The following is a 24,413-nucleotide window of genomic DNA, read 5'->3' as shown; positions in this document are numbered from 1 at the left end:
TATAAACTTTGAAATATTTTTAAGTAATCGGTTTTACCAAAAACCCTTTTAGTCTAAGATCCGGTCATAGAATGACCTTCACCCATCACGTTACGGGATGAAGCATATTTTTTATAACATTTAATATGTCACAAAATATATTTCGCAAAGGTTGCCTAGAAATTCCTGTGCAAAGTATAATTAATTAATAATTAAAAAATTAATTTTTTTTAAACTTTGCACCTATTCCGTTACGTATTAAAATGTATACTAGTCGTAAGTATGTAACTTGTGTAACATGCAGCCACCGGGTTGCCTTATTTTTTCTTGTGCAGATATAAGGTAGCCAGGTGTATACAGGTAAGTCGCAGTAGTAATTTGCACCCATCGAGTTACGCAATGAAATTTATGTCAAATTAAAGTTAATTTTATTTCAAATTTTATGGTATAGGGTTGACTGCGGAAAACTTGTGCAAAGTTCCGGTTGTCGATTTTCGAATTAGAACGAGTGCACATGCTCTTTTTACGTGAATTTGAGAAAGATAGCGACAAGCTATAGTATATGCATTCTTTCAGAGCAACTGACAATGTTTTATTCAATTAACTGATAAATAATTAAATGAAATTAACTGCGCGATAAATGAGTAAATAAATATTAAACTGACCCATTGAGTAACCCTATAACTTTTTACTGTAATTTGAAATCTAAGGTTTACGTCAACAAGCCAAAGACACTAGGCGCACTCAAGGCCAATATCCGACGGGAAATAGCCGCCATATCGGCCGAGACGCTGGCCAAAACTATGGAAAACGCCGAAAAACGGGCACATTACGCTATACGAGTTAAGGGCGACCACTTGCGCGATATCATATTCAAAAAGTGATGTAAACGAATCTCCTTGAACTAAATTAAATGTTTTTCACAATGAAACACAAAAAAATGTTTCTTTTTCCATATTTTTTTAATAATCACATGGGTCAGTTTAATATGGCCAACCCTGTATACAAAATCCACATGCTGTATTGCCATTACTCCAATAGAAACGTATAGAAAATTTCTTTACTATGATAAATAAAAAAATACAATAATATTTATACTTACTGTATTCTCTGCAGCAAATTGATTAAATTCATCTTTATATTTATTACTTAATGCAGTTACTTTTTTATAGCACGTGGTGTGGTAACCAACAAAATCTAGGGACGCGTTGATTAAATCAATGTCTTTGTATTTAAAGCTTTTTATTTTACGAAAAGCTAATTTTAATGAACAGTTTTTCAAACTGTCATCGTTAAAATCTAACACAGTGTCGGCTGAGTCCCCTAAATCACACAAAAAGCACTTTTTTCCATTTTTTTTTAACAATATATTGTCACAAAGCGATAACGATATGTAGTAGTACCACGTTTTTTTTCAAAAGTAAATAAATTGTGAGGTTAATTGCACTGCTTAGCATATACTATAGCTCGTCGCTATCTTTCTCAAATTCACGTAAAAAGAGCATGTGCACTCGTTCTAATTCGAAACACGCGAATTTATCGCATACACAGTCACACAAAAATTTAGATTTTTAAAAATCGACAACCGGAACTTTGCACAAGTTTTCCGCAGTCAACCCTATACCATAAAATTTGAAATAAAATTAACTTTAATTTGACATAAATTTCATTGCGTAACTCGATGGGTGCAAATTACTACTGCGACTTACCTGTATACACCTGGCTACCTTATATCTGCACAAGAAAAAATAAGGCAACCCGGTGGCTGCATGTTACACAAGTTACATACTTACGACTAGTATACATTTTAATACGTAACGGAATAGGTGCAAAGTTTAAAAAAAATTAATTTTTTAATTATTAATTAATTATACTTTGCACAGGAATTTCTAGGCAACCTTTGCGAAATATATTTTGTGACATATTAAATGTTATAAAAAAATATGCTTCATCCCGTAACGTGATGGGTGAAGGTCATTCTATGGCCGGATCTTCTACTATTTAAACAATTTCTTAAACGGGAAAAAATAAAAAAAATTTAAATAACCGATTTATACCGAAAATCCTTTAAGAAATTTCTTCAAACGAAAAAAAGTTAGACATAATTTTTGAAACATTTTCAAGTCATTGTTTTATGCTGAAAAGGATTAAAAAAATGTCTTCAAAAGAAAAAAATGAGACACACATTTTTAAATATTTTGAAGTAATCATTTTATGCCGATAAGCCTTAAAAAAATTTTTTCAAAGCAAAAATTGGACATGAATTTTGAAATGTTTTTAAGTCGTCATTTTATACCGAAAAGCCATCAAAAAATTTCTTAAAAGGATAAAAATTAGGCATGAATTTTGATATATTTTTAAGTCGTCATTTTATACCGAAAAGCCATCGAAAAATTTCTTAAATGGAAAAAGTTAGGAACAAAATTTTTAAATATTTTGAAGTAATTATTTTATACCTAAAAGCCTTGAAAACATTTGGTTAAAGCAAAAAAAAAATTAGACAACATTTTTAAAATATTTTTAAGCAATCGCTTTATAGGTATTAGCTTTAGCCTTTTTTTTGGTAATAAACATTTCTTATGAGAAAAAGTAACATGTTTTTCATCATATTCAAGTTGACACGATTTTTCAAAAAATCTACATCTAATATTTTTACTATTAATAAATATGTGTTAAAAAAAATTATTAATAATTACATTTTTGAATAGGGTAGGTAATTGTGCATTTTTTGATACAGACGAAGTATCGAAAGTATTTTTCTGCCAAAGTTTTTAAATATTTTATATTTTGCAGGCAAATATGTAATTAAAGTAAAGAAATTTTATTACGTATACTTTTCGTAAATTTTATTGTGATTTTCAAGAAATTTTCACTTATTTCAAAGTTCTTTAAAATATTTAAACTTTTTGCTCTTAAAAACGAAGAAAAAACTGTCGTCATATAAAAGTAACTTAAAAATTATTTTTAGTGAAACAGGCTTAAAAAAAAATTAAAAAGAAAAAAATTACATGAAATTAAAAAAAAATAATAATAATAAAAATAAAATAAAAATATAATAAAGTATATAAAAATAATTAATAGTAATAATAATAACAAAAATAATAATAATACTATAATCATATTTTTGATTTCTCACCACAAAACTACTAATGCATACCAGAAAAATTCAACAAATTATTTAGTTTTTCTTAAATAACACAGTAAAAGGCGGGATTTGCTAAGAAACTTTCTTACGTTAATTTGCAGACAGAGAAGATGGACAAATTATTTAGTTCTTCTTAAGTAGCACAGTAGAAAGCGAGATTTGCTAAGAAAATTTCTTAAGTTTTTGCGATTAAAAGTTTTCAGTTTTTGCAATTACTTTCGGTCAAGCGAATTTTTTCATATTAAAATTTCCTACTTCGCGATTAAAAAATAACACATTTGTAATCATATTCAAGGTAAAATAAACTTTCAAAAATATTTACTTTTAAAATTAGTAAATATTTCCAAAAAAAGAAATTCTTAAAAAATTTGAAATTAAATGTGGAAATTGTAAATTTTTTGATACGAGCTGTCAAAAGTATTTTTCTGCCAGCTGTTTAATAAATGTATTTTATATTTTGCAGGCAAACACTTAATTAAAAGTTATTATTTTTATTACATATATTTTTCATTAGCCTTATTAAAAATTACGCTTCTCAAGCAGTTACTAAGTTAGGTAAAAAAATACGGTATACAAAATTCAAAAAAAAAAAAATAAAATATTTGCGAGAATAATAAAATTTTAACCAATGAGTGTATACACAATGCACAATAAAGTTTCTGAGTGGAAGTATGTAACATCTTCCTAATTAAACATCTTCTTAATCTAATCTAATTTAATTTAATTAAGCTTCTTTAGTAAAACAAATCTCAATGTATTGCGTGTTTATATTGAGCGGTGGCATAAAAGAAATCAAAATTATGCATTGACTTCGCATACATTACACGGTTTTCTTCGATTTCAATTTGAAATCTTCTTCCTACTACTATTTCAATCACATTTCTGGCCTTTGGCATTGAAATCTCACGGAAGATTCCATTGAAATAACATTAAACTTGACCATGAAAGCTGACATTCCTTGAGCATTGATGTGCCTTGAAAGTTTACAGCTGCATTTGATTAAATTGCATATTTATTATTATTTACATATTCAAGTATGTTAATAAATTAATTTTTTAACGGCATATTTATTATGTATACAGAAACCGCGGCAAATGCAGTAAAAACGAAAGAAAAAAAAATCAAATTGATGCCTGCCATTAAATTGTCAGCAATGGAATTTTGATGCGGAGGCCATACGGTAGTTCAGTAAACAAAAAAATAAATAATAATAATAAAATTAATTTGACTGTATCGCGTGCATGCTGTAACGTTTTAAACTAGTTCCGCTAATCCTTTATTGTTATTGCGGTTTGACAGTTAGTTCTTTTTGGCTTGAAGCGCTGAATAGCTATGCACTTGACACCGCGGCGGATAAGTGACATTTACATTTTTTTTAAAGTAATTTGAATATTATTTTTTTACATATTTGGAAAATTACAAAGTCATAAATTGAGTGTTTTTTTTTTTGAACTATCAAGAAAGAAATATCTTTATTCCTGATATTGTAAAAGCAATAATTTCAATTGATTGAAAGAATATTTCCATAAATTTTGCGCATAAATTCTCTTTACTGCTATATTAAGCCATAAATTCGCGAACCACATTCTTGCAATAAAGTCATTTATATGCTTTTAACTTTTTGCTCAAAAAATGTACGTAATTGTCATTCAATGTTTATTATCTTCAGCTCCTTTAGCCGCACAGTCGCTCAGTCAGCCTGGCGGCACTGCACTGCACCCATCCAGGGCAAGGCAAATGAACTTTAAATGATGCCACCTTCCGCATTCGCGAGCGTGCGTACTCACATGGAAATCTCGCAGCACGATTCGGCTGCGCTAAATAGCATTTTTTTTCTCTTATTCTGTTGGTTTTTATGGCAAAATGCAATAAGCAAATAATTTTTTTTTTTTGTCGCTTAATTAAATTGTTGCCAATAATAGGCTGATGATTAAGCAAAAGTGAAGTGTTTCTGTAGATTCTTTATATTTTATACAATTGAGTAAATTTTGTATTTATTAGCAATCATTTTTGTACCATTATCTTTTAGTTTTATTGAGTTTTTAATGTCTTACTTGGCGTCAAAATTTTAACCTTTTGCTTAACTTTTTAATATTTTTTACATTTTTTGGCTAAAAATTGCAAATCACGCTTTTAGTACAAATTAATATAATTTTTAATTTTTTGTTTTTGTAATTTTTTATTTTATGGGCCAATTCTTTTCTTAGGCGTGTTTGAACTTGAATTTAATTTTTCGTTGATCTCTACGTGACTTTTGACGTGAAAATTCTTTTATGAAAAAAAATGTGTTTTGGTCCTTCACGTGTCATTTTGACAAAGAATTAGGAAAATTTTCATAGAAAAACTATTTTACAACCGCAAAGAGACAAACTGAAAAATTATGCTTTAAAATTGAAGAAAAAGTTAGGCTTGAAAATTTTACTAATTAATATTTCTTAATATTGAACACCTTTGCGGCCCTCAAAAAAGTGAAATGTTTTTTATAAGTAAATGTATTAAAATATCTTTTTCTAAGTGCACTAATTCAAAAATAAATAATATTAATTTTTCTTAATCTTTTTACATCTTGCAGTTTTTATTTTTTTTAGAATTTTATGTGATTTTGTCTTGCAAGATAATAATTTAAAATTAAAATATGTAATTCTTTAAATATTATTTGGCAGCTTCAAATTATTGTAATATTTTTTACCAAATCGGTTACATAAAGATGTTAAATGTTTTTATTCAATTAATTTTTTCTATATTTAAATTTTTCATAAATTTTTTAGAATATTTTTTGACATTGTTACATAAAAAATTTCCACTTGCCTTTAGTTATTTATTCAAAGTATTTTTCTTTATCAAAATGCTATATTTTAATTGTTTTTTATTTTGTGCAATGTTTTTCATCTACAGCTATCGTGGGGGGAAAAAATTGCATTCTAAATAATAATAAAACAATTTTCATACGAAAAAAAATTATTTTTCTTAATAATGAAAAAACTTTCTATAAACTTTTTATTTGTATTTCAAATAATAATATAAAAATTTTCATATTAAAAAAAAATATTTCCCATAATAAAAAAAAAAATTGTAATTTTTATATTTTCATATTCAGTATAAATTTTTCTAAGAAGTTTACAAGCATAAGCATGAAATTTTATCTTTATAGTAATATTTTAAAAACTTGTATTCCATGCATTTTTATGACATTTTTAGAATCGTACTTGATACAAGGTGACACAAAATTAATCAATCTAGCAGTTATTTTTTATAATTAATTTCGGTAATGTAATTTTTTTTATATTAAAATTTCCTACTTCACTCTTAAATTCTGTCATTTTTTACAGGTAATGGCAAAATCGTATCTTTTCCCATACATTATTCACGAGTAAATCCATATACCTCACACATATCACGCTGTCATATGAAAGATTTAAGAAACAAACTTGCGCCTAAATGCACTACAGCGCAAATAACAAAAACAAAATTGTAGAAGCAAAAATTAATAAAATGAGAAAACCAACAAAAAAAGGGGAAAATAACTAGAAAACTGCACAAATTATCAACTGTCAGAAAGTATTTGCCAAACGATACATTGCACTGACATGAACATACGCCTGCGACAACGCCTATTGTGTATCGCATTGTTACCTCAACAATATGTGTGTGAGTGTGTGTGTGTGGAAACAAAAGACTTAAGGCACGAACGACATTTCAACAATGGGAAACTGAATTTGCAGGTAAAAAAAAACGTATTTGCTGGTAAAAGTATTTTTTCTTGGAAAAAAGGTAAACAGAAAAGGGAATTAAATAAAATTAATGAACTACATGTTTTGTTTATGCCATTCAAAAAAAAAATTAAAAATGAAAAACAATAGGTATAAATAAATTGGCAAACATTGCTTTGCAGAAAAAATGGGAAAAAGTGAAAAAAAATTTAATTAAAACTATTTCAGTTCACCCTTTTCCGACCACAATGATACTGTCCTATCGCGATAGCCGCATGCTTATAAAGCTTAAACAATGTTGTGTGGCGCTTTAAAAAATGGCGGCAGGCAATGCGAACTATGCCCTGGCTAAACTTTACTTTGATGGCAAAAATTGCCGTTAACTTTAAATATTACAGCTAAATCTAAATATCTTTCCAATCACTTGTACCGGCTAAATGCCGTGCATGCATTTGAGCGCTGTAAACTGCACAGAATTCAGCTATGCACGTTGAAAGCTGTTGAGGTGCCAAGAACTGGTGGCTGATTGGGTCACCACGCCCTGAGCAAACAAGCAGTGCTAGACAAATTTTAATAAATTAGGATTTTTCACAGAGTAATGCGGAAAATATTTTAGGAAAAAAACTAGAAGAATTTTTTTTCAAATATTTGTAAAAAAAGTATTGAAAACATAAAAAAAAAGTTTTCACAAAATGTAATGGAAATCTAGTGTCACATAGTAATTTATTGCCTTTGGTGTCACACAATTTTTTCGTGGCAATAGTTGGAGGTGGTGGCGGCGGCCCAAATGGCCAAGCAATTGCTGGGCAAGCAGGCAAATAAGTTTACGAAAAAAACAGCAAGCAGACAGATTAATAGACAAGCGCGCTGGTTAGAGTAGTTGACATGAACATTTCACCGATACTGGCAAAGTGGGTAAATGTACAAAAAAAAAGTAATAAAAAATAGAACACGGAAAACAGCAAACAAGTAGTCGCCAGGAATAAATGTAATAAATAAATTTGAAAGCGGAGAAAATGGTACAAAAAAGAATGTATGCTATGGGTATTAGGAAAATGAAGAAAAATATAAAATTTCGAAGGTATAGAAGGGAATAACAAAAACGGGTTACACGAGAAGATCAAAAAGTTAAAAGAAAATTTTAAATATACAAAATAGATCACGAAATTAAACTACTAAGTTTTTAACTTTTGCTCCTCGATTTATATTTCAATTTCGTTATTTATATTTTGTATTATTTAGAATTTATGCTTCTGCTTCTTTGTATACTTCAAAGTGTACACAACAAACAAAATACTTTCCACCAAAATAAAAACAAAATTTAATTTATTTACTTGCATTTAAAACTCATATCCATGACTTGAGTTAGTATTTTTTCATTTGTTTGGTGTTAATTTTCGTTCAAGCTGTCGATATAAACAAATTGGCTTAGTGTCGGCTTTAGGCCTTTAATTAAAAAATCGGCAGCTTTCAAAAATTCAAAGTAAATGGCAAAAATAAAAACTCAAAAAGTAAGCAATGGGGTAAAAGCAAGCTTTTTGAGTAGAGTTTGATTCTTTTTTCTTCAATTTGGACGTAATATGAATACCTGCAGGCGAAGGCGGTCGTTGCAGCAAATAGCAGTAAGTGAGTTTTGTTTTAATTTTTTTTTTTCATCAGTCCATACCAAAGATAGTAGCCAGCCAGTTAGTGTTAATTAAATTGCAAAAGCTCAGCGGGTAGAGAAAAACGCACGCCGTCATGTTTTTTTAATCTCAGACCTTTCAACGCAATGTGTAATTGATTTTTGTACATTTTATTGAAATAGAATTCCATTATAAACCTAAGTAATAATGAATTGAATAATTTTTATTGCACTGCAAGGTAAAGATTTACTCAAACTTCTAAAAAATAAACAAATAATAATTTTTGGGACACAAGTAAGTATTTTGGAATAGACCGCTTTTTAAACAAGTTCTTGAAAAACTTTTTAAAAAATGTTTATTGCACTACAAGACAAAGATTAACTCAAAATTCAAAAAAATTGGAAAAAATAATTTTTGGGACATAAGTAAATATTTGCAATAGACCGCGTTTATAAAAAAAACAAATTCTCACATAATTTTTAATATACTAAAAGGGGAAGATTAACTCAAACTTTTAAAATTTTGCAAATAATAATTTTTGGAACTCAATAAATATTTTGGGATAAACTGCTTTAAAAAAAAATTCTTGAAAAACTTTTTAAATAATTTTTATTGCACTACAAGGCGAAGATTAACTCAAAATGCAAAAATTCCAAAAAATTATTTTTGGGACACAAGTAAATATTTTAGAATAGACTGATTTTTATAAAAAAAAAAATTCTGAAATAATTTTTATTGCACTATAAGGCAAATGTTAACTAAAACTTCTAAAAATTAGCAAATCATAATTTTTGGGACACAAGGAAAGATTTTTGAATAGACTGTTTTTTATAAAAAAAGAGGTTGTCTGTAAAGTCGGTTTACTGACGATAGTTTAACGTGACAACGTCATAAGAAAATACTGATGTAATGGTTGCAATTTTCAAAACAATATTTTAATTTTATTTGTTTGATAGATATTTCGTATGGATATAGAGGAGATAAATGGAATCGCAATGGAATTGATCAAGTTACATTTACACAAACGTGAAAAATGACGAAACATTTATCAAATTCATGAAAGATATCTTCAATTTCGATTGTGCATCAGACGTTAATAAGTCAACAACACTAAGAGGCACCATCATCGATTTGCCTTTTTGAAGACACTTTACACTCGAAACACTCCCTTTCATTTCCTACTTTTTCTATCATCGTCCTATTCTCAACAGAGAAATGGTTCATTACCATGCACACAGGAAGAAGGCATATGCAAATACAAGTATGTGAATTTATATACACATGCGCATATACATACATTTATATGCTCACTCAAGTAGGACAGAGCCAGATGTCGAACGTTGCCGTTCGTTTGCTTTGTTCGTTCCGCGCTTTTGCTTGCAGTTCATTCAAGGTAATGGCAATGAGCAAAGTAACGACAAATAAGCAAGGTAACGACAAATGAGCAAGGTAACACTAATGAGCAAGGTAACGACACATTTTTTCGTGCGTGCAGCCCGCTAAATCGAATTATAAGACGTTATCACGTCAAAAATTCTTTAATAGTTTTTAATGTACTACAAGGCAAAGACTAACTCAAACTCAAATTTTTAAATAATTTTTATTGCAATTCAAGGCAAAGATTAACTCAAACTTCTAAAAATTTCCAAAAATTTTGGTAGCTAAATAAATAATTTTAGACTGAATAATTTTTTATTACGAAAACTTATACAAATTTTCAATAAATGTTTAAATCTTTTGAGGCACACAAAAATTTCATATAAAACATTTAAAAATCCCTCTGATTCTGATATGTGACCAAAAGTATTAAAAAATCAGAAGCCAAAAGAGAATCTAGAACTGTAGATGTGTTGTTCTACAAAAAAAGCAAAAACGAAACAAAATTATGTTTAAAAAATTTTGTTTTTTTAATATTATAAAATCTAATTATTTTTGTGTCGATTCACATATAAAAAATCACACACATCACAGTTACTATTCCTATTACAATGCGGCTTTAGGGGGCTCTTTAAATAAAAATATAGATATATAAAATACATTTTGCGTAACGAAAAATGGCAAAGTAAGCATATTTTTATTAAAAAAAAATACACTCATCATATAATCAATATTTATATTTATACCAACCCCGTATTCGATTCGTGTGAATTAAAGATATCCCACTTTAAAATTTTCAATTTAGGGACTCGAGATTAACTTGAGAGCTTTTGCGACCCATGCAACCCTTTGTTATTACCAGTCACTTTAAAAATTGCTCGATTTCCTTCCGTTTCAATAGAGTTTTCCTAATGGAAATTGGAATCATTAAAATCAAAATTCTCTTCTGACAGCCCCACTTAAAGTTGTGTTTTCTTGCATTCAGTTTTTTTTTTCAAATAGTTCAAAGCTGTTGTGACTACTTACATATATGCCCGTCTTCATATTTTTTTCACGATTTAATTGAATATTTAAGTTAATGATCTACCAAACCGAGGAATGTCTGCAACATGAAAATTTTCAGCACGAAAACTAGGAAACTATTTCGCTCTCGTTGTTACAGACACCGCCATATAATTCCACCATAACTATTTTTTAGTACCTGATTTAATTTTAAAATTGTTTCGTACGTTAAATTAAAAAAAATTGCATACCTTAGGTCATTTAAGAAGTTAACAACAAAAAAGAAAGAATAAACATAATAATTAAGCAAAATACTTAAATATTTACAAAACCCGCAAGTAAGAATTTATGGCGCTCTTGACAAACGCATAGCTCTGCACATATCACTTAAGTTTCTTTAAATTTTAATGAACTCAATAAAGAAACCGCGTAATGACCTTAATTCATTCATCAAAAATTCTATTTTGTGTATCGAAATTTCAGAAAATAAATGCAGCTTTACACAGGGACAAAAAAAGAATCGAAAAAAATTATAATAATAACAGTATTATGTTATGAATGTATTTATGGGTTTCTTAATTAATTGCTTCGGGTATTAATTTATTTTTGATTGTGGCTTGTTTGCGGTTTTGAAGAGGTGAACCTTATTTTGACTTAATTGTACAGTACAGCTCAATGTTAAGCGGAAAGATACAATTAAGTGGTTTAGTGATTTGTTTGAATTTTTTTTAAAGCAGCTGTCACAGCCAAGTGTGCTTGTCCGGCTATTAACTGATACTTAGTAGATTTGATACAACTTCTAATATTTGAAATAGTATATATGTAGTAAATCCTATCTATAGTAAATCCTATAGAACGACGCACTTTCACGTGGTCTATGATATTTTTGGAAGGCAAAACAATTTTTGGGACAGCAAGCAATTTTGGGACACCGATTCATATACATTTATTAAGCTATGAAATGTTTGTTGCATGCTGTTATGCGATTATTGAGGAATTGCATATAATAAAAAGTTTTAGGGACACACATTTTTGTACTTTTATTTGTACAATTATTTATTAGTTGTTTAAAAGAACACGATTATTAAAAAAAATATGTTTAACAAAACAGTTTTGGGACATAAGTTCGAGTAATTTCACTTTTTTAACTTTCCGAGCTATTAGCTATATATTATATAATATATTTTGCTGTATTTTACGATTATTAAGAAATTGTAAGTAACAGAAGATTTTTGGGAGATTGAAATCCAACAAAAAAAATTAAAAAACCCCACTTAGCGAAATGCTGTTTTCACGATTATTAAATGTTATATATATTGGAAACTTTTTGGGACATATATTGGGAGGTTGAATTAGTTTTAAAGGTTTTTTTCGAAGATTTGGGGCTTTATTGTGAAAAAACGGTACAAAATATTTTATTCGAAGTATTGGCCATCGCTAGCTACAACTTTCGCCCATCTTTCGGGCAATTTCCGGATGCCGTTTCTCCAAAATTCTGGCCGCTGCTTGGCTATCCATGACTCAACCCATATTTTGGTAGCCTCGTACGAGGAGAACCGCTGGTCCGCCAAATCGAGACTCATATGCCGGAACAAATGATAATCGGAGGGACTATACGGCGGGTGGGGTAACACTTCCCAGCCAAGCGTTCCAAGATATTTTTTGACAGGTTGAGCAACATGCGGCCGAGTGTTGTCATGTTGCAAAATAACCTTGTCTTGCCTTTTTACCGTTTCCGGCGGTTTTTCTTTCAATGCCCGGCTTAAACGCATCAATTGCAGTCGGTAACGATCCCCCGTGATTGTTTCGCCCGGTTGGAGCAGCTCAAAATATACGACGCCGACCTGATCCCACCAAATGCAGAGCATGATTTTCTTGCCGTGAATATTCTGCTTGGCCGTCGACGTTGATGCGTGGCCGGGCAAACCCCATGATTTTTTGCGTTTTGGGTTATCGTAGTGGATCCATTTTTCGTCGCCAGTCACCACCCGATGCAAAAAACCCTTCCGATTTTGTCGCTCGATCAGCAATTCGCACGTAAAAAATCGCCGTTCGACGTCGCGCAGCTTCAACTCGTACGGGACCCAATGTCCTTGCTTTTGGATCATTCCCATCGCTTTTAGACGCTTGCAAACGGTTGATTTATCAACGCCCAATGATTCAGCAAGCTCTTCTTGGGTTTGGCACGAGTCCTTGTTTACCAATTCCCCCAATTCCGCGTCCTCGAACTTTTTGGGCTGGCCAAGACGCTCGACGGAGTATGGTCTGGGTAGGCCTCCTGCAGCAATTCACGGGCTTGGGCTGTATTTTTTTTTCAAATTGAATCAGAAAAGCAAAGCTTCCGGCAAATTGCGTTTCGACGGCACGAAAGTTGACATACTCGGTGCACGAAAACACTGCGTTGTTTATACTTCAGCGAAATGACAGATACTGATAAACAAAGCCTAGGGATGAGGCTTTGTCATGAATATATATTCAGTATTGCCAACGCGATAAAGTGATAAATAGCGCCATCTGTGTGTCACCTTTAAAACTAATTCAACCTCCCAATATTTTCGTACTTTTCTTAAGCTATGAATGCTTTTTATTACGATTATTAAAAATTATATATAATCAAAAAATTTAGGACATAAATTTTAGTGTTTTTATTCGACGTTGGAAAATCAAAAAAAAAAAAAAAAACAATCATAAGGAATATATAATTGCCAAATTTTGTTTGTCATAATTATTAAAAAAATTTAAGCAATAAAAATTAGTTTGGACGTTAATTCGAGATTTATTAGCTATTAGCTATTTAAATAAAAAAAAAAAATAAGAAAAAAATTATCTGTGCAAAATTCGGGATAGCACGATTTATAATAAGACGTATATGGAAAATAAAGCAAAAAAAAATTTGGGACATAAACAAAATTTGGGACACAATTTTTTTACTTTTATTTTGCTAAACAGTGTTTTCTTAGTGTCGCATTTCTCGAAGTAGTATGCATATATATAGGGTGGGTCATGTAAAATTTGCTTTTTGAATAGGCTTTAAAAAAAAACTAAAACTACTAAAACTGTATTTTTTCAAAATTTTTTTTTTATTTTGAAGATTGAACATTGTCATTTATGAATGAAAAATAATATTGTTCAAATGACTGTCACGACTGGCTTTACAGTAGGCCATTCCATCAACCCAATTTTTAAGCACATTTTCGATTGTTTGGGCTCTAATTTCATGAATGGAAACTTCGATTTCGTGTTTTAAAGCATCAATCGTCTCTGGATGGTTCGCATAGCATTTGTTCTTAACGGCTCCTCACAAAAAATAGTCCAACGGGCTTAAATCACAGCTTCGAGGCGGCCAATTGATATCGGAATTCAAAAACGGTAGCCAAAAGTTCGAGTGTAACTTTGGCAGTGTGACAAGTTACGCCGTCCTGTTGAAACCAAATGTCGTCCATGTCATCCTTTCCAATTTTTGGAAACAAAAACTCGTTGAGCATGTCACGGTAACGCTCGTCATTTACTGTAACCGCGGAAGAAGAAGAAGACTCACCACTTTGGAAATAGGTTTTCAATATTTCCCAATTTTGTTGAAGCGTATAGCGTCCCATTTCGTAAATGTCAAACCTTTAAGTAAATTATGAACACATTTGACATGTCATTTGTGTTACCTTTCTCAAAAAAATAGGTGATTCAAAAAGTAGACGCTATATGGCCCACCCGTATTCACATACAGCACAATTGTTTTTGAGACAATGAATTGTTGGGACAGGAATTTTAGTATTTTCATATAAGCCACTCTTTGCTTGAAGTAATAAAAAATATGTATCAGTATTGAACGCTTTTCTAAGGGAGGGAATAATTAATAAAAAAGATTATACAGAATATATTTTAGGACAGAAAGTTTTTGAAGTTTTCAACTGAAAAGCAATATGATTAGCTTAGGTAGCGTGAGGCACAGATGAAGAGAGTAGAGAGAAAGGAACGTGCGGCAAGTAAGCGTCTTTTTATAACGAAATTATTTATGTGAGCTTGATAGTCCGGGAGACTAATTTGGTACCGCCAAAATGTAGAGCTTTGTGCCTCGACATCTTCAACAAAAAAAACAAAAAAGACTCACAAAAACAGGCGCAGTATGCTTACTTAGTACCCTATTTCATAAGCCAGTTGAGAGATGTAGATATGTGCTAAACGATTGAAATGTCCAAATGGATATTGAGCATTACCTACCTACTTATAGGTGGGGGAAAATAATAAAGGCAATTTACTTCAACACCAAAAAATGGAATACAATGGAAGTGCCTATAAGTTTTGGGTTGGAAAAAAAAAAAAAAAATTTGGGACAGTAAATTTATCAATTTTAAAAAATATGGCAGCCCTCGATATAATTTAAGCAACAATAAAAGCATCTTTTAAATAGTTGTGCACACATAAAAAATAACTTCACATTTATACTCGTATACATACAGACATGTTTCTCTTGCCAGCATGTGCAGCGCTGTAGAGGCAAAACAACTAAGTCACGTTGATTTAATGGATCTGATTGACCTTGTACACATATCTGTGATTGATTAAAAAACCAGCAAAATAGTATGCAAAATTGTTGAAAATAAAAAATATTCTCTTCGGCTATCACTTTAAAATACAAAGAAAAATCATTTCTCATGCACACATGCGAATTTTAAGCCACTTTGAGTAAAAACAAATACAAAATTTAATACCCCCTTTAAATCCACATTATGCAAATCCGCTAATTACAGTCGCTGATAATGCGTGCCAAAGCAAAAATGTATTAATCAAAAGTTGAATTTGGGATTATAAAATATTTCATCGTTACGTTGCTGTTTCGATGAATATTCGAAAAAATTTTGTAAAATTTATTGGCGTGAATTAAGAAATTAAAGAAAAAGAAAAAAGTAGTCATTGTAACAAAACTAAGAAATAAAATATTAAAAAAACCAAGAATTCAGAAAAATAAATGAATGGAAATTAAATGAAATTACACAAATGTGCGGCTGCTTTGCAAAGCGACTGTCAATCAATGGTGTAAAAAGTGAGAAATTAAAAATATAAAAAATTGAATACAATAAAAGTTCAATAAAAACGGGCAATAAAATTCAGATTAACTAACGTGCAGCGCTTGGGTATCGGCAAATATTGGAAGACTTGTGCAGATGTGTCAGATAACTTGAGGGCCAGTTAGGTTTCGTGTATGCAGATGATTACTGAATTTAGTTGCAGCTTAAATGTGATGGCGATATAAGAAACTAATTAGTAGGCCGCCAAAGCTTGACCAACAAATGAACAAAATGAATGTCGTTTTCTAAGCCATACAGGCACTTGGTCAAGGTTGTGCTATATTTTCCTTTTTTATTAAAATATGCAATTTTTCAATTCATTATGGCTGGTTCACAAAGCCAACGGAAAGCATAAATTTCATTAAATGAAATAAAATTAAATTAAAAAAAAATGCATTTATGTGTCTTAAGCTAATAAAAAAACATCAAAAATTCTCGCAGTAGGCGTCGAGTAGTTCTGCGCTGTGGGGCGTTTAACAACATATCAACACTTCATAAAATGAGCGGCAGCTTAAGCCTATTTAGAAGCTCAAGTTTTTAAATGTAAATGCAGAAAAGAGTATTTGAAAACAAGCAGCTGAGTAGCAGCGCAGAACCAAATCTTTGGCTGCGTCTCTTTAATAAAATTTAATTTTTAGGCCGCCAACAGCTGACTTTGACCATTGAAACCAGCCAACAGAGCCATGAAATTGCTAGATTAAGCAACACCACCAACTTATATCAAAAAAATGCAGTGTGAATTGGGAAAATAAAACAAAACAAAACGAATGTAATTAAAATGTGAGCGACTTAGAACAAGTTCTACAGAAGGTTACGTATACGCATTGGCGGGGAGCTGGTAAGCAATCAACAAACATACTTACAAACATTTGTGAGAAGAAGAAAATGAAAGAAATAACCAAGCGGTGTATTAATTTGGCTTTAACATTGAAAATGCATTGAGTGGAGTGCGTTTTAGATTAGCTTCGCTTTGCCACCTCTCCACCTAAGCTGTGCGCCGTTTTACCCTTGGTACGCTGTAGGCGATGAAGTTGCGATGCTGAGAAAATGATCGAGTTTTTAAAGACTTGTAGCCTCAGGTAGCTTTAAAGCCTGGTATTGCTGCCAGTTCTAGCCATTGCAATTGACCTTAGTCACAAGTTCTAATCACCGTCAGCCACTGCAATGTTGGCCTAGAACAAGTTCTTGGCATTAGTTCTTAGTATATTGTGAAGTATTTCAGTTTAAAGTGCGTGGCCAATGGAAAAAATAGTAATGCCAATTGAAAACTATATTTGTTCGATTGAAAAACTGAAATTCAAATGCAATGATTTTATTTTGTTTTTGGCTTTTAACTACGCCCGCTGTGCAGCTTATGTTCTTTTGGTTTTTTATAATTTGAGTCTAAGTCATATTTTAATACTTTTATTGCACGAAATTCTCAGCAGCAACAAGTTCAATGTGACTTGGCTTATTAAAAGAACAAAAAAAAAAAAAGAAAATTTAATGCGTGTGGCATGCCACAATTATTTATTTAAATAGTTTAGCGTATTAATCTTGTTTTTTGCTCAAATTTATTTTTCGGCTTGTTTTCTGTCGGCCAACTGTCAAAGTCAATGTATGATAGCGTGGTTATCCTTGTACAAATATGTATTTAAAGTAAATAACAAAAAATAAAAGAGAAATCGGTCGCTAGTAAGTAGTAGGCTGCCAAAACATGTATTAAGTATATACGCACGACTGCGCCATAATTGGCTAATTGACGCGATTAATTCACATTTAATTGAGAGGTGATTTTGTGACCTCAAATGATGGTTGGGCTAAAAGGCGCTGAGTTTGTTGAGCTACATACATACATATATATGATTCGACGCATACATCTGCAATAAGTATAGATATTTATATAAAGATAAAAATAGTTAAAATTTGTGTGCTTTAGCGTTTTGTTGTGCGATTTAACTCTAATTGGAAATATGTTATATTAGTTAGCTAGTTGGCTGACACACTTGCATTGAAATGCCTACATATTTTAGTTTCTAATCAATTTTTTTTTTCAAAAGCAGGGAATTGATAAACTCAAGCATACTTTTTTATAAAAATATTTACAACCTTTCCAAATTGAAAATTGCGACGTTTTTGTATTGTTTCATAAAAGCTTTAGCATGCCTGATTTATACTGTCAGGTAGACTAGCAGAGGTTATGACTACAGATTGAACACCGTTAACTTTATGGTTGAAGTGCGCATAAGAGAACGGAGAGCCTCACAGAAATCTCTTTTACTCAATGGCAATAAGTAGCTCCAATATTTTTAAAATGTGCAAAAAATGGTATTTCATAAGTCGAAAGTAATTGAATATCAAATCTTTATTGCAATGCAATTCATTTTTAGTGCAGATTAAAAAACAGCAATAAAATTAAGCAAACGAATAAAAAAAAAACTTAGAAAATAAACCCAAAAAGTTAGCTTACTAACTTACTTCTAAATAAAAAAAATCAGTGAACATTCCAGTTAGCGCTTAATCAAGTTTACTTCCGTATTTCGCTAACTTAAATTGTTTCTTCAAACAAACTTAGCTATCATACGGAATTAACTATCGAATATACAGCTTCTGGTTCACACGCACTTTATGTGGCTCAAATGTACTCACTCTGACATGATTTCCTGTCTCAGGCTTGGAGTACTAATAAATCACAGATAAATTGCGTATAACTCCTTACGCTTGTATATTTACGAGTGTGAAATAAAAAGGCAATCAAATATTTCAATGAAAAATAATGCAGACCACAATTTGATTGGAAATTAAATCTTCAATTGCAGTAAGTGATGAGTTGGCATAAAATGCAGGAAATTAAAGGTTTAATAAAATTTAATGATAAATTACCGAAAATAGCAACAAACATTTAAAAGTGAATGCATGTGTTTGTTGTTTGCTTGGTAGCTGGTTTGATTACTCAACCTGACATAATCAAAGTGTACATTGTTTATAAGGTTATATGAGCCGCTTACGTTTAGTATGTACGTAATCATTTTTCTACAATTTTAAAGTTTTTCAAGACTTATATTTTTAAGTATTTGTTGAATAACAAATAAGCTGCAACATATGGCTACATGCTTAGATAATTTTATGGCAATTTTTAATTTCATATTTATGCTTAATACTGGCTTAGTACTATCTTTGAAAAAAATTAACTTTTTATTTTTTAAGTCATCAAAATTGCTAGGAGTATAAATTATACAACCAATTGATATTAGATTGTGCTAAAATTTTAGTATATGTTGAGTACTAAAATTTTAGTACTTGATTTCGATACGTCTCGTATTTTCGAAAATTTTAGTATAGTTCAAAATTGTAATAAAATTCGATTTCGATACTTTTTTATTTTCGATTATAATTAGGATATGTTTAGTACTGAAATTGTACTAAAAATTTTGCACTTCATTTTGATATCTTTCGTATTTTCGAAAATTTTAGTATATGTTTAGTACTAAAATTGTACTAAAAATTTAGTACATGCTTAGCACTAAAACTCTCCTCAAATTTTCGATTGGTTGACGTGAAAGTAAGTTACCTGCTAAAACATTCGGTTAGTAAATTGTGCTCATATTAATAATACAAAAGTCATGAGTGTTGACAGGCAGTAAAGATTTTCTAACTTATAGCACATTTTTTTGTATTAAAATTTCATGACGCTCAATTATTCACAACGACTGGTTCATTAAGTTTTAATGAGTGTTGGTAGTAGCACTGTTTTTAGTGCGCTTTTAGAACTTCTAATGGAAAAAATGGAATAAATTTAAGTTTTATAATGCAAAATTATTCAGAAACATGCTTTTATGATATTTGGCATAGTATGAAATTGTTAGTACATTTTTATAATGCCTTAATACAATTTTAATGAAAATGTGAAGAAGCTAGCAATGATTTCAGACAGTTTTAAAATGCTAAGTTCTTCCAAAATGTGCTTTAGTGAAATTTATCTTAGTGGCACATTTTTAGTACACCCTTAGAACTTGTTTAAATAGGTTTATTTAGAATAATGGTAGTTTTATTTCACCGTTTGTAATGATTCGTTGTGCAAAATGAAACTTTAATCAGTCTTGCAATAGTACGATCTTACTAGTGCACCTTTAGAACTTCCTAATGCATCTTTAACCTAAGATAATGACAGTATTATTTAATAGTTTTTAATGTTTCGTTGTTCAGAAGAATGCTTTAGTTAGTTTTGCAATATTACTAAATGCTTAGTACACTTTTATAAATGTTTCAAATATCTTTTTTTAAAGAAGAATTTGCAAGCTCTTACTAATTCAGTTTTTGTGCACTTTTATATATTTTAATTTTTTAATGAAGAAATGTTTAATAAAAATATATAATAACATATCTAGTACTTTCAGTGCAATATTTCAAACTCGGCAACGATTTCAACTTAAATTTGGCTAAGAGAGACGCCCTACAAATTTATGCGCTCATATTAAGTTATTTTTATGAGAATATCTTCCATGCCAGAAGTTTGCCAATAACTGCTGAGGTGTCACATATCACATTTCATTGTCATTTTGATGTGAAAAGTCTGGTTTTAAATACTTATAGCTAACAGAATTTTGCACATATTTAATTTTTTTGGCAAGCAAACTGATCACTTTTCTTATATTTTCGCCTTAAATCATTTTTTTATTTAAAATATCACCATCAAAGACTTAAGCTACGAACTTGTCTTCCTACCTGGCATTTCAGCGAAAGACTTAAGCAACAAACTCGGTTTTGCGATTCATTTCATTAAGTGAAAATGCAAACGTAAAATAAGTGTTATGTAAGTTAGTACCATATTTTTTTAATTATAATTGGAAATTACATGAAAGAGCGCGCTTAAAATAACAAAAGAAAAGAGAAAGATAAAATAAAATGAAGTGAAAAAGCTTCAACAAGTTTAAGTAATTTAAAAGTTACTGATAAATTTAGAGGCATTTGTGTGCGCTTTCGAGTTCAATGTCCGTACAAAACGCATATTATGGCATGTGACATAAACACGAGCGACCAGCTGGCTCAGCAGACGGCATACATAAAAAGAGGCCTATGACGACTCTACTCCTCTCCGCACACTAAAGCAGTAACCATCATCAAGTGACTCTTTACTCGTTATGACAAACAAGCAAAAAGTGTGAATTGACATTCCTAGTAATGCTACAACACCTATTTGCACGCGTAGTGGGTGTGGCTGACAAGAGAGAAATGCCTGTAAAAGCGCAAAAACCCCATCGACAGCCATGCCAGGCTAATTGAGTGAGTCGCAAGCATTTGAACGTGTTTGACATTCAATGCCGCTATGGTTGTTTGTTGCTATTGCAGTTGTTGTGGTAGTAAATAGAGAAAAGTAAAAAAAAATTAGCGCACATAACAAAGTATTCGACAGCTATTTGTGCCTGTGACAGTGAAATATGCGCAAACACTTACGTGGCCGGTAGCATCTTAATTATTTGACTTAGGTACATAATGTGTTGCGGCAACATGTTGCTAATAATAAGTTGCGGTAAACTTATGCCAATGACTATTTAAAAATATTCTGCAAAAAAAAAAAACTAAAGAAATAAAAATTCATTTTCTTTTAAGTTTTGGTTTTTATTTTTGCTCCTACATATTTATATTTTCCACTACTTGTCTGTTCCACGAGTCACGTGTCTTTGGCGATGTTTTACAAATAAATAAATTATCTATATTACTTTTAAGCCACTTGCGGCAGATTAACGTGACAATCATAATAAAATGGCAATTCGCCAACAGTCAATAGAGTGGCTATTTAGTGAAGAGTGGTAGTTGGTAGATAGACAAAGACACGATAGTTACTTTGAGGCAAATAAGCGAATGGAAAAAGTATTAAAGAAGATACAATATGCGGTACATAAATCATGCTTACTTTTTTCTAATTTTATTTAGTACCTTTTCAAGTCAAACGCGTCAAAATGTCAAACATGTTCTGAACCTTAAGTAATTTTTCAACATTTTATTTTTATTATTATCAGCTAATGACATTTGATGGCAACTCATGTAGTGTGTGCAAATTGACTGTATTGCTGGCAGGCAAATCTTTGCACAAAAAGAAAATGAAAAGACTTTACAGAGCAAACGACAATTTATGCAAATAAGAAGGAAAAAACTTCAAGCAACATCGTCCACCTTCACAAATTGCCAGCTTGCCTGCTACTTACAAATATGCCTTTCTAACAGCAAATATCTACATACATTCGCAGCCATTTCTTTGTTGTGCGCGTCAATCTGTAAGCTGTCTTTTCACATTTGCCGCAATGCTTTTGCTTTATTGTTATCTTTTTGTCCTTGTGTCTTGATTTATTTGCCAATGAGTGGTAATATTTTGTAAAACGATTCTTCTGTTATTTCAAAGTGTGATGTATGCAAAATTGTCATCCTTTCTATTGCTGTACTTTTCTGAAATGATGTTTTAATGTGTTTAAAAGTGATTAACGCCAGCAGCGATTTGCTGTGCATGACAAGTGCCTCTTCTATACTTAAATACGTATAGCGTTTAGTTACTTAAGTTCATTCACTTTGGTCTTTAACTGCCATTAGGGATCAACCTATTCCTGCTACAGCCAGATGTCTAAGAAGATTATATACGTAGGCAAATATTGTACGTTAAACTTTGCATTAAGATATTAACGACAGATGAACTTTTTACAGATTATACCTATTTTGAACGCAGGTGCTTTAAAGTGCTGTCACTGAACTTCAAAACGTAGTATATGGCATTTGGATAAATGTAGTTATGAATAATTTTTGTTTTACAAGAACAACCTTAGGGCAGTATATAAATATTTCCTTACGAAGAAGTGAATTTCGCAGCAAAAAGTGTAAGTGGCAGTTTTTTTCAATGGGTAAATTTTTTTAGCACACTTTTGGTACTTCACCAAATGCTCATAATATTCACTCTTAAGTAATAATTTAATATACACTCGTTTTGGGTGTCTGGCCGAGCTCCTCCTCCTATTTGTGGCGTGTGTCTTGATTTTGTTTCACAAATGATGGGACCTACAGTTTCAAGCAGATATTTTTTACGAGGAGCTTTTTCAAAGTAGAAATACACTTGAAGGTTTGCCATTGCCTGCCGAGGGGCGACCGCTATAGAAAAAACGTTTCCTTCATTTTGGTCTTTTACCGAGATTCGTACCTACGTTCTCTCTGAACCCACCCATTCGGCTACGACGGCCGCCATACATTAAATTATCATTATACATTTCTTGTACATTTTTAGTATTTACTTTTTAACAATTTTATTTTAAATACTTCAAACAGATTGTGGACATCATTTTACTTAGTTTCCAGCAACTTATTAAGTAGATACTTAGGCAATTATATTTTTTTCATTTTAAAACGAAAATATAGATGCTTAGGCCTTAATAAAGATTTTCAAATTTTTAGTACACTTTTGATTCTACTTGTAATATTTGATTATTAGAAAATTTTGATGCATATAAGTACAATGATTTTTCGAAAGGAAAGACAATCTACTGAATATTTAGTACAGTTTTAGTACTTGCCAAATTGCCTCTAAAAATCAAGCAAGAAAGTCCATTAATTTTTTTCATTTGAAAGAGAAAAAATTCATATTTAAAACTTGAGAAAGATTTTCACATTTTTAGTACACTTTTAGTACTATTTGTAATTTTTTGTTTGTAGGAAAATTTTAATATTTACAATACGATGAGATTTTTTTATAACGAAAAAATTCAAAATTTTTAGTACATTTTAGTATTTTTTAGTACCTGCTAAATGCCATCTAAAAATCAACCACTAAAGTTCAGTAAAATTTTTATTTTAAAGACAAAAAATTACTACTTGGAGGGTAAAAAAGATTTTCGCATTTTTTAGGAAATACAAAATGTTTAGTACACTTTAGTACTTGCTAAATTTCATCTAAAAATCAACCACTAAAGTTCATTAATTTTTTCATTTTAAAGAGAAACTAGGATTTATAAAACATTTTCGTGTTTTTAGTACATTTTTAGTACATTCTTATTACTATTTGCAAGATTTACTAAATACTGTGATACATACAAGGATCTTTTTTGTCGAAGGGCCGCAAAAATCGTTTTTGTAACTATTTAGAAGGAACTATAATAATTTCTTAGTACATTTTTAGTACTTCCCAATTTTCGTCTAAAACCAACTACTGAAGTTAATATCTACTCCAACCGTACAAATTTAAACGACAAAATTAAATTTTTTATAGTACTTTTTGTAATAGTAACTTTAACGAGTAATAACAACAATTACATTATTTTTTCTTTTCTAAACGACGTCGAAAATAATTATTTGGGATTTTTAGAAATTATTTTAAGCACGTGTTAAGCTTTTGCCTTCGTAAATTTTCGCGCAGCGTATTCTGTTAATCAATTCAAGCAATGAAGTTAATATCTATTCCAAGCTTACATACCAAAAAAGGACTAAATTTCATACTTTTACTACGCCTTTTAATTTGTAAAACTATTTTTTATTAATAATTTTCTTTTTTTTTAGT

At 30.6% G+C, this 24,413-nt stretch overlaps 1 protein-coding gene across 6 annotated transcripts in view; it reads right to left on the bottom strand.

Annotated features, from left to right (window-relative positions):
* Positions 1 to 24,413, bottom strand: part of LOC129243634 (A disintegrin and metalloproteinase with thrombospondin motifs like) — a 236,910-nt gene that overhangs the window by 51,249 nt on the left and 161,248 nt on the right. The window lies entirely within an intron of this gene.

This window comes from Anastrepha obliqua, chromosome 4 (assembly GCF_027943255.1).
Source record: "Anastrepha obliqua isolate idAnaObli1 chromosome 4, idAnaObli1_1.0, whole genome shotgun sequence".
Taxonomy (NCBI): domain Eukaryota; kingdom Metazoa; phylum Arthropoda; class Insecta; order Diptera; family Tephritidae; genus Anastrepha; species Anastrepha obliqua.
The sequence above is the reverse complement of the archived record's forward strand: the minus strand, read 5'-3'. Positions and strand labels throughout refer to the sequence as shown.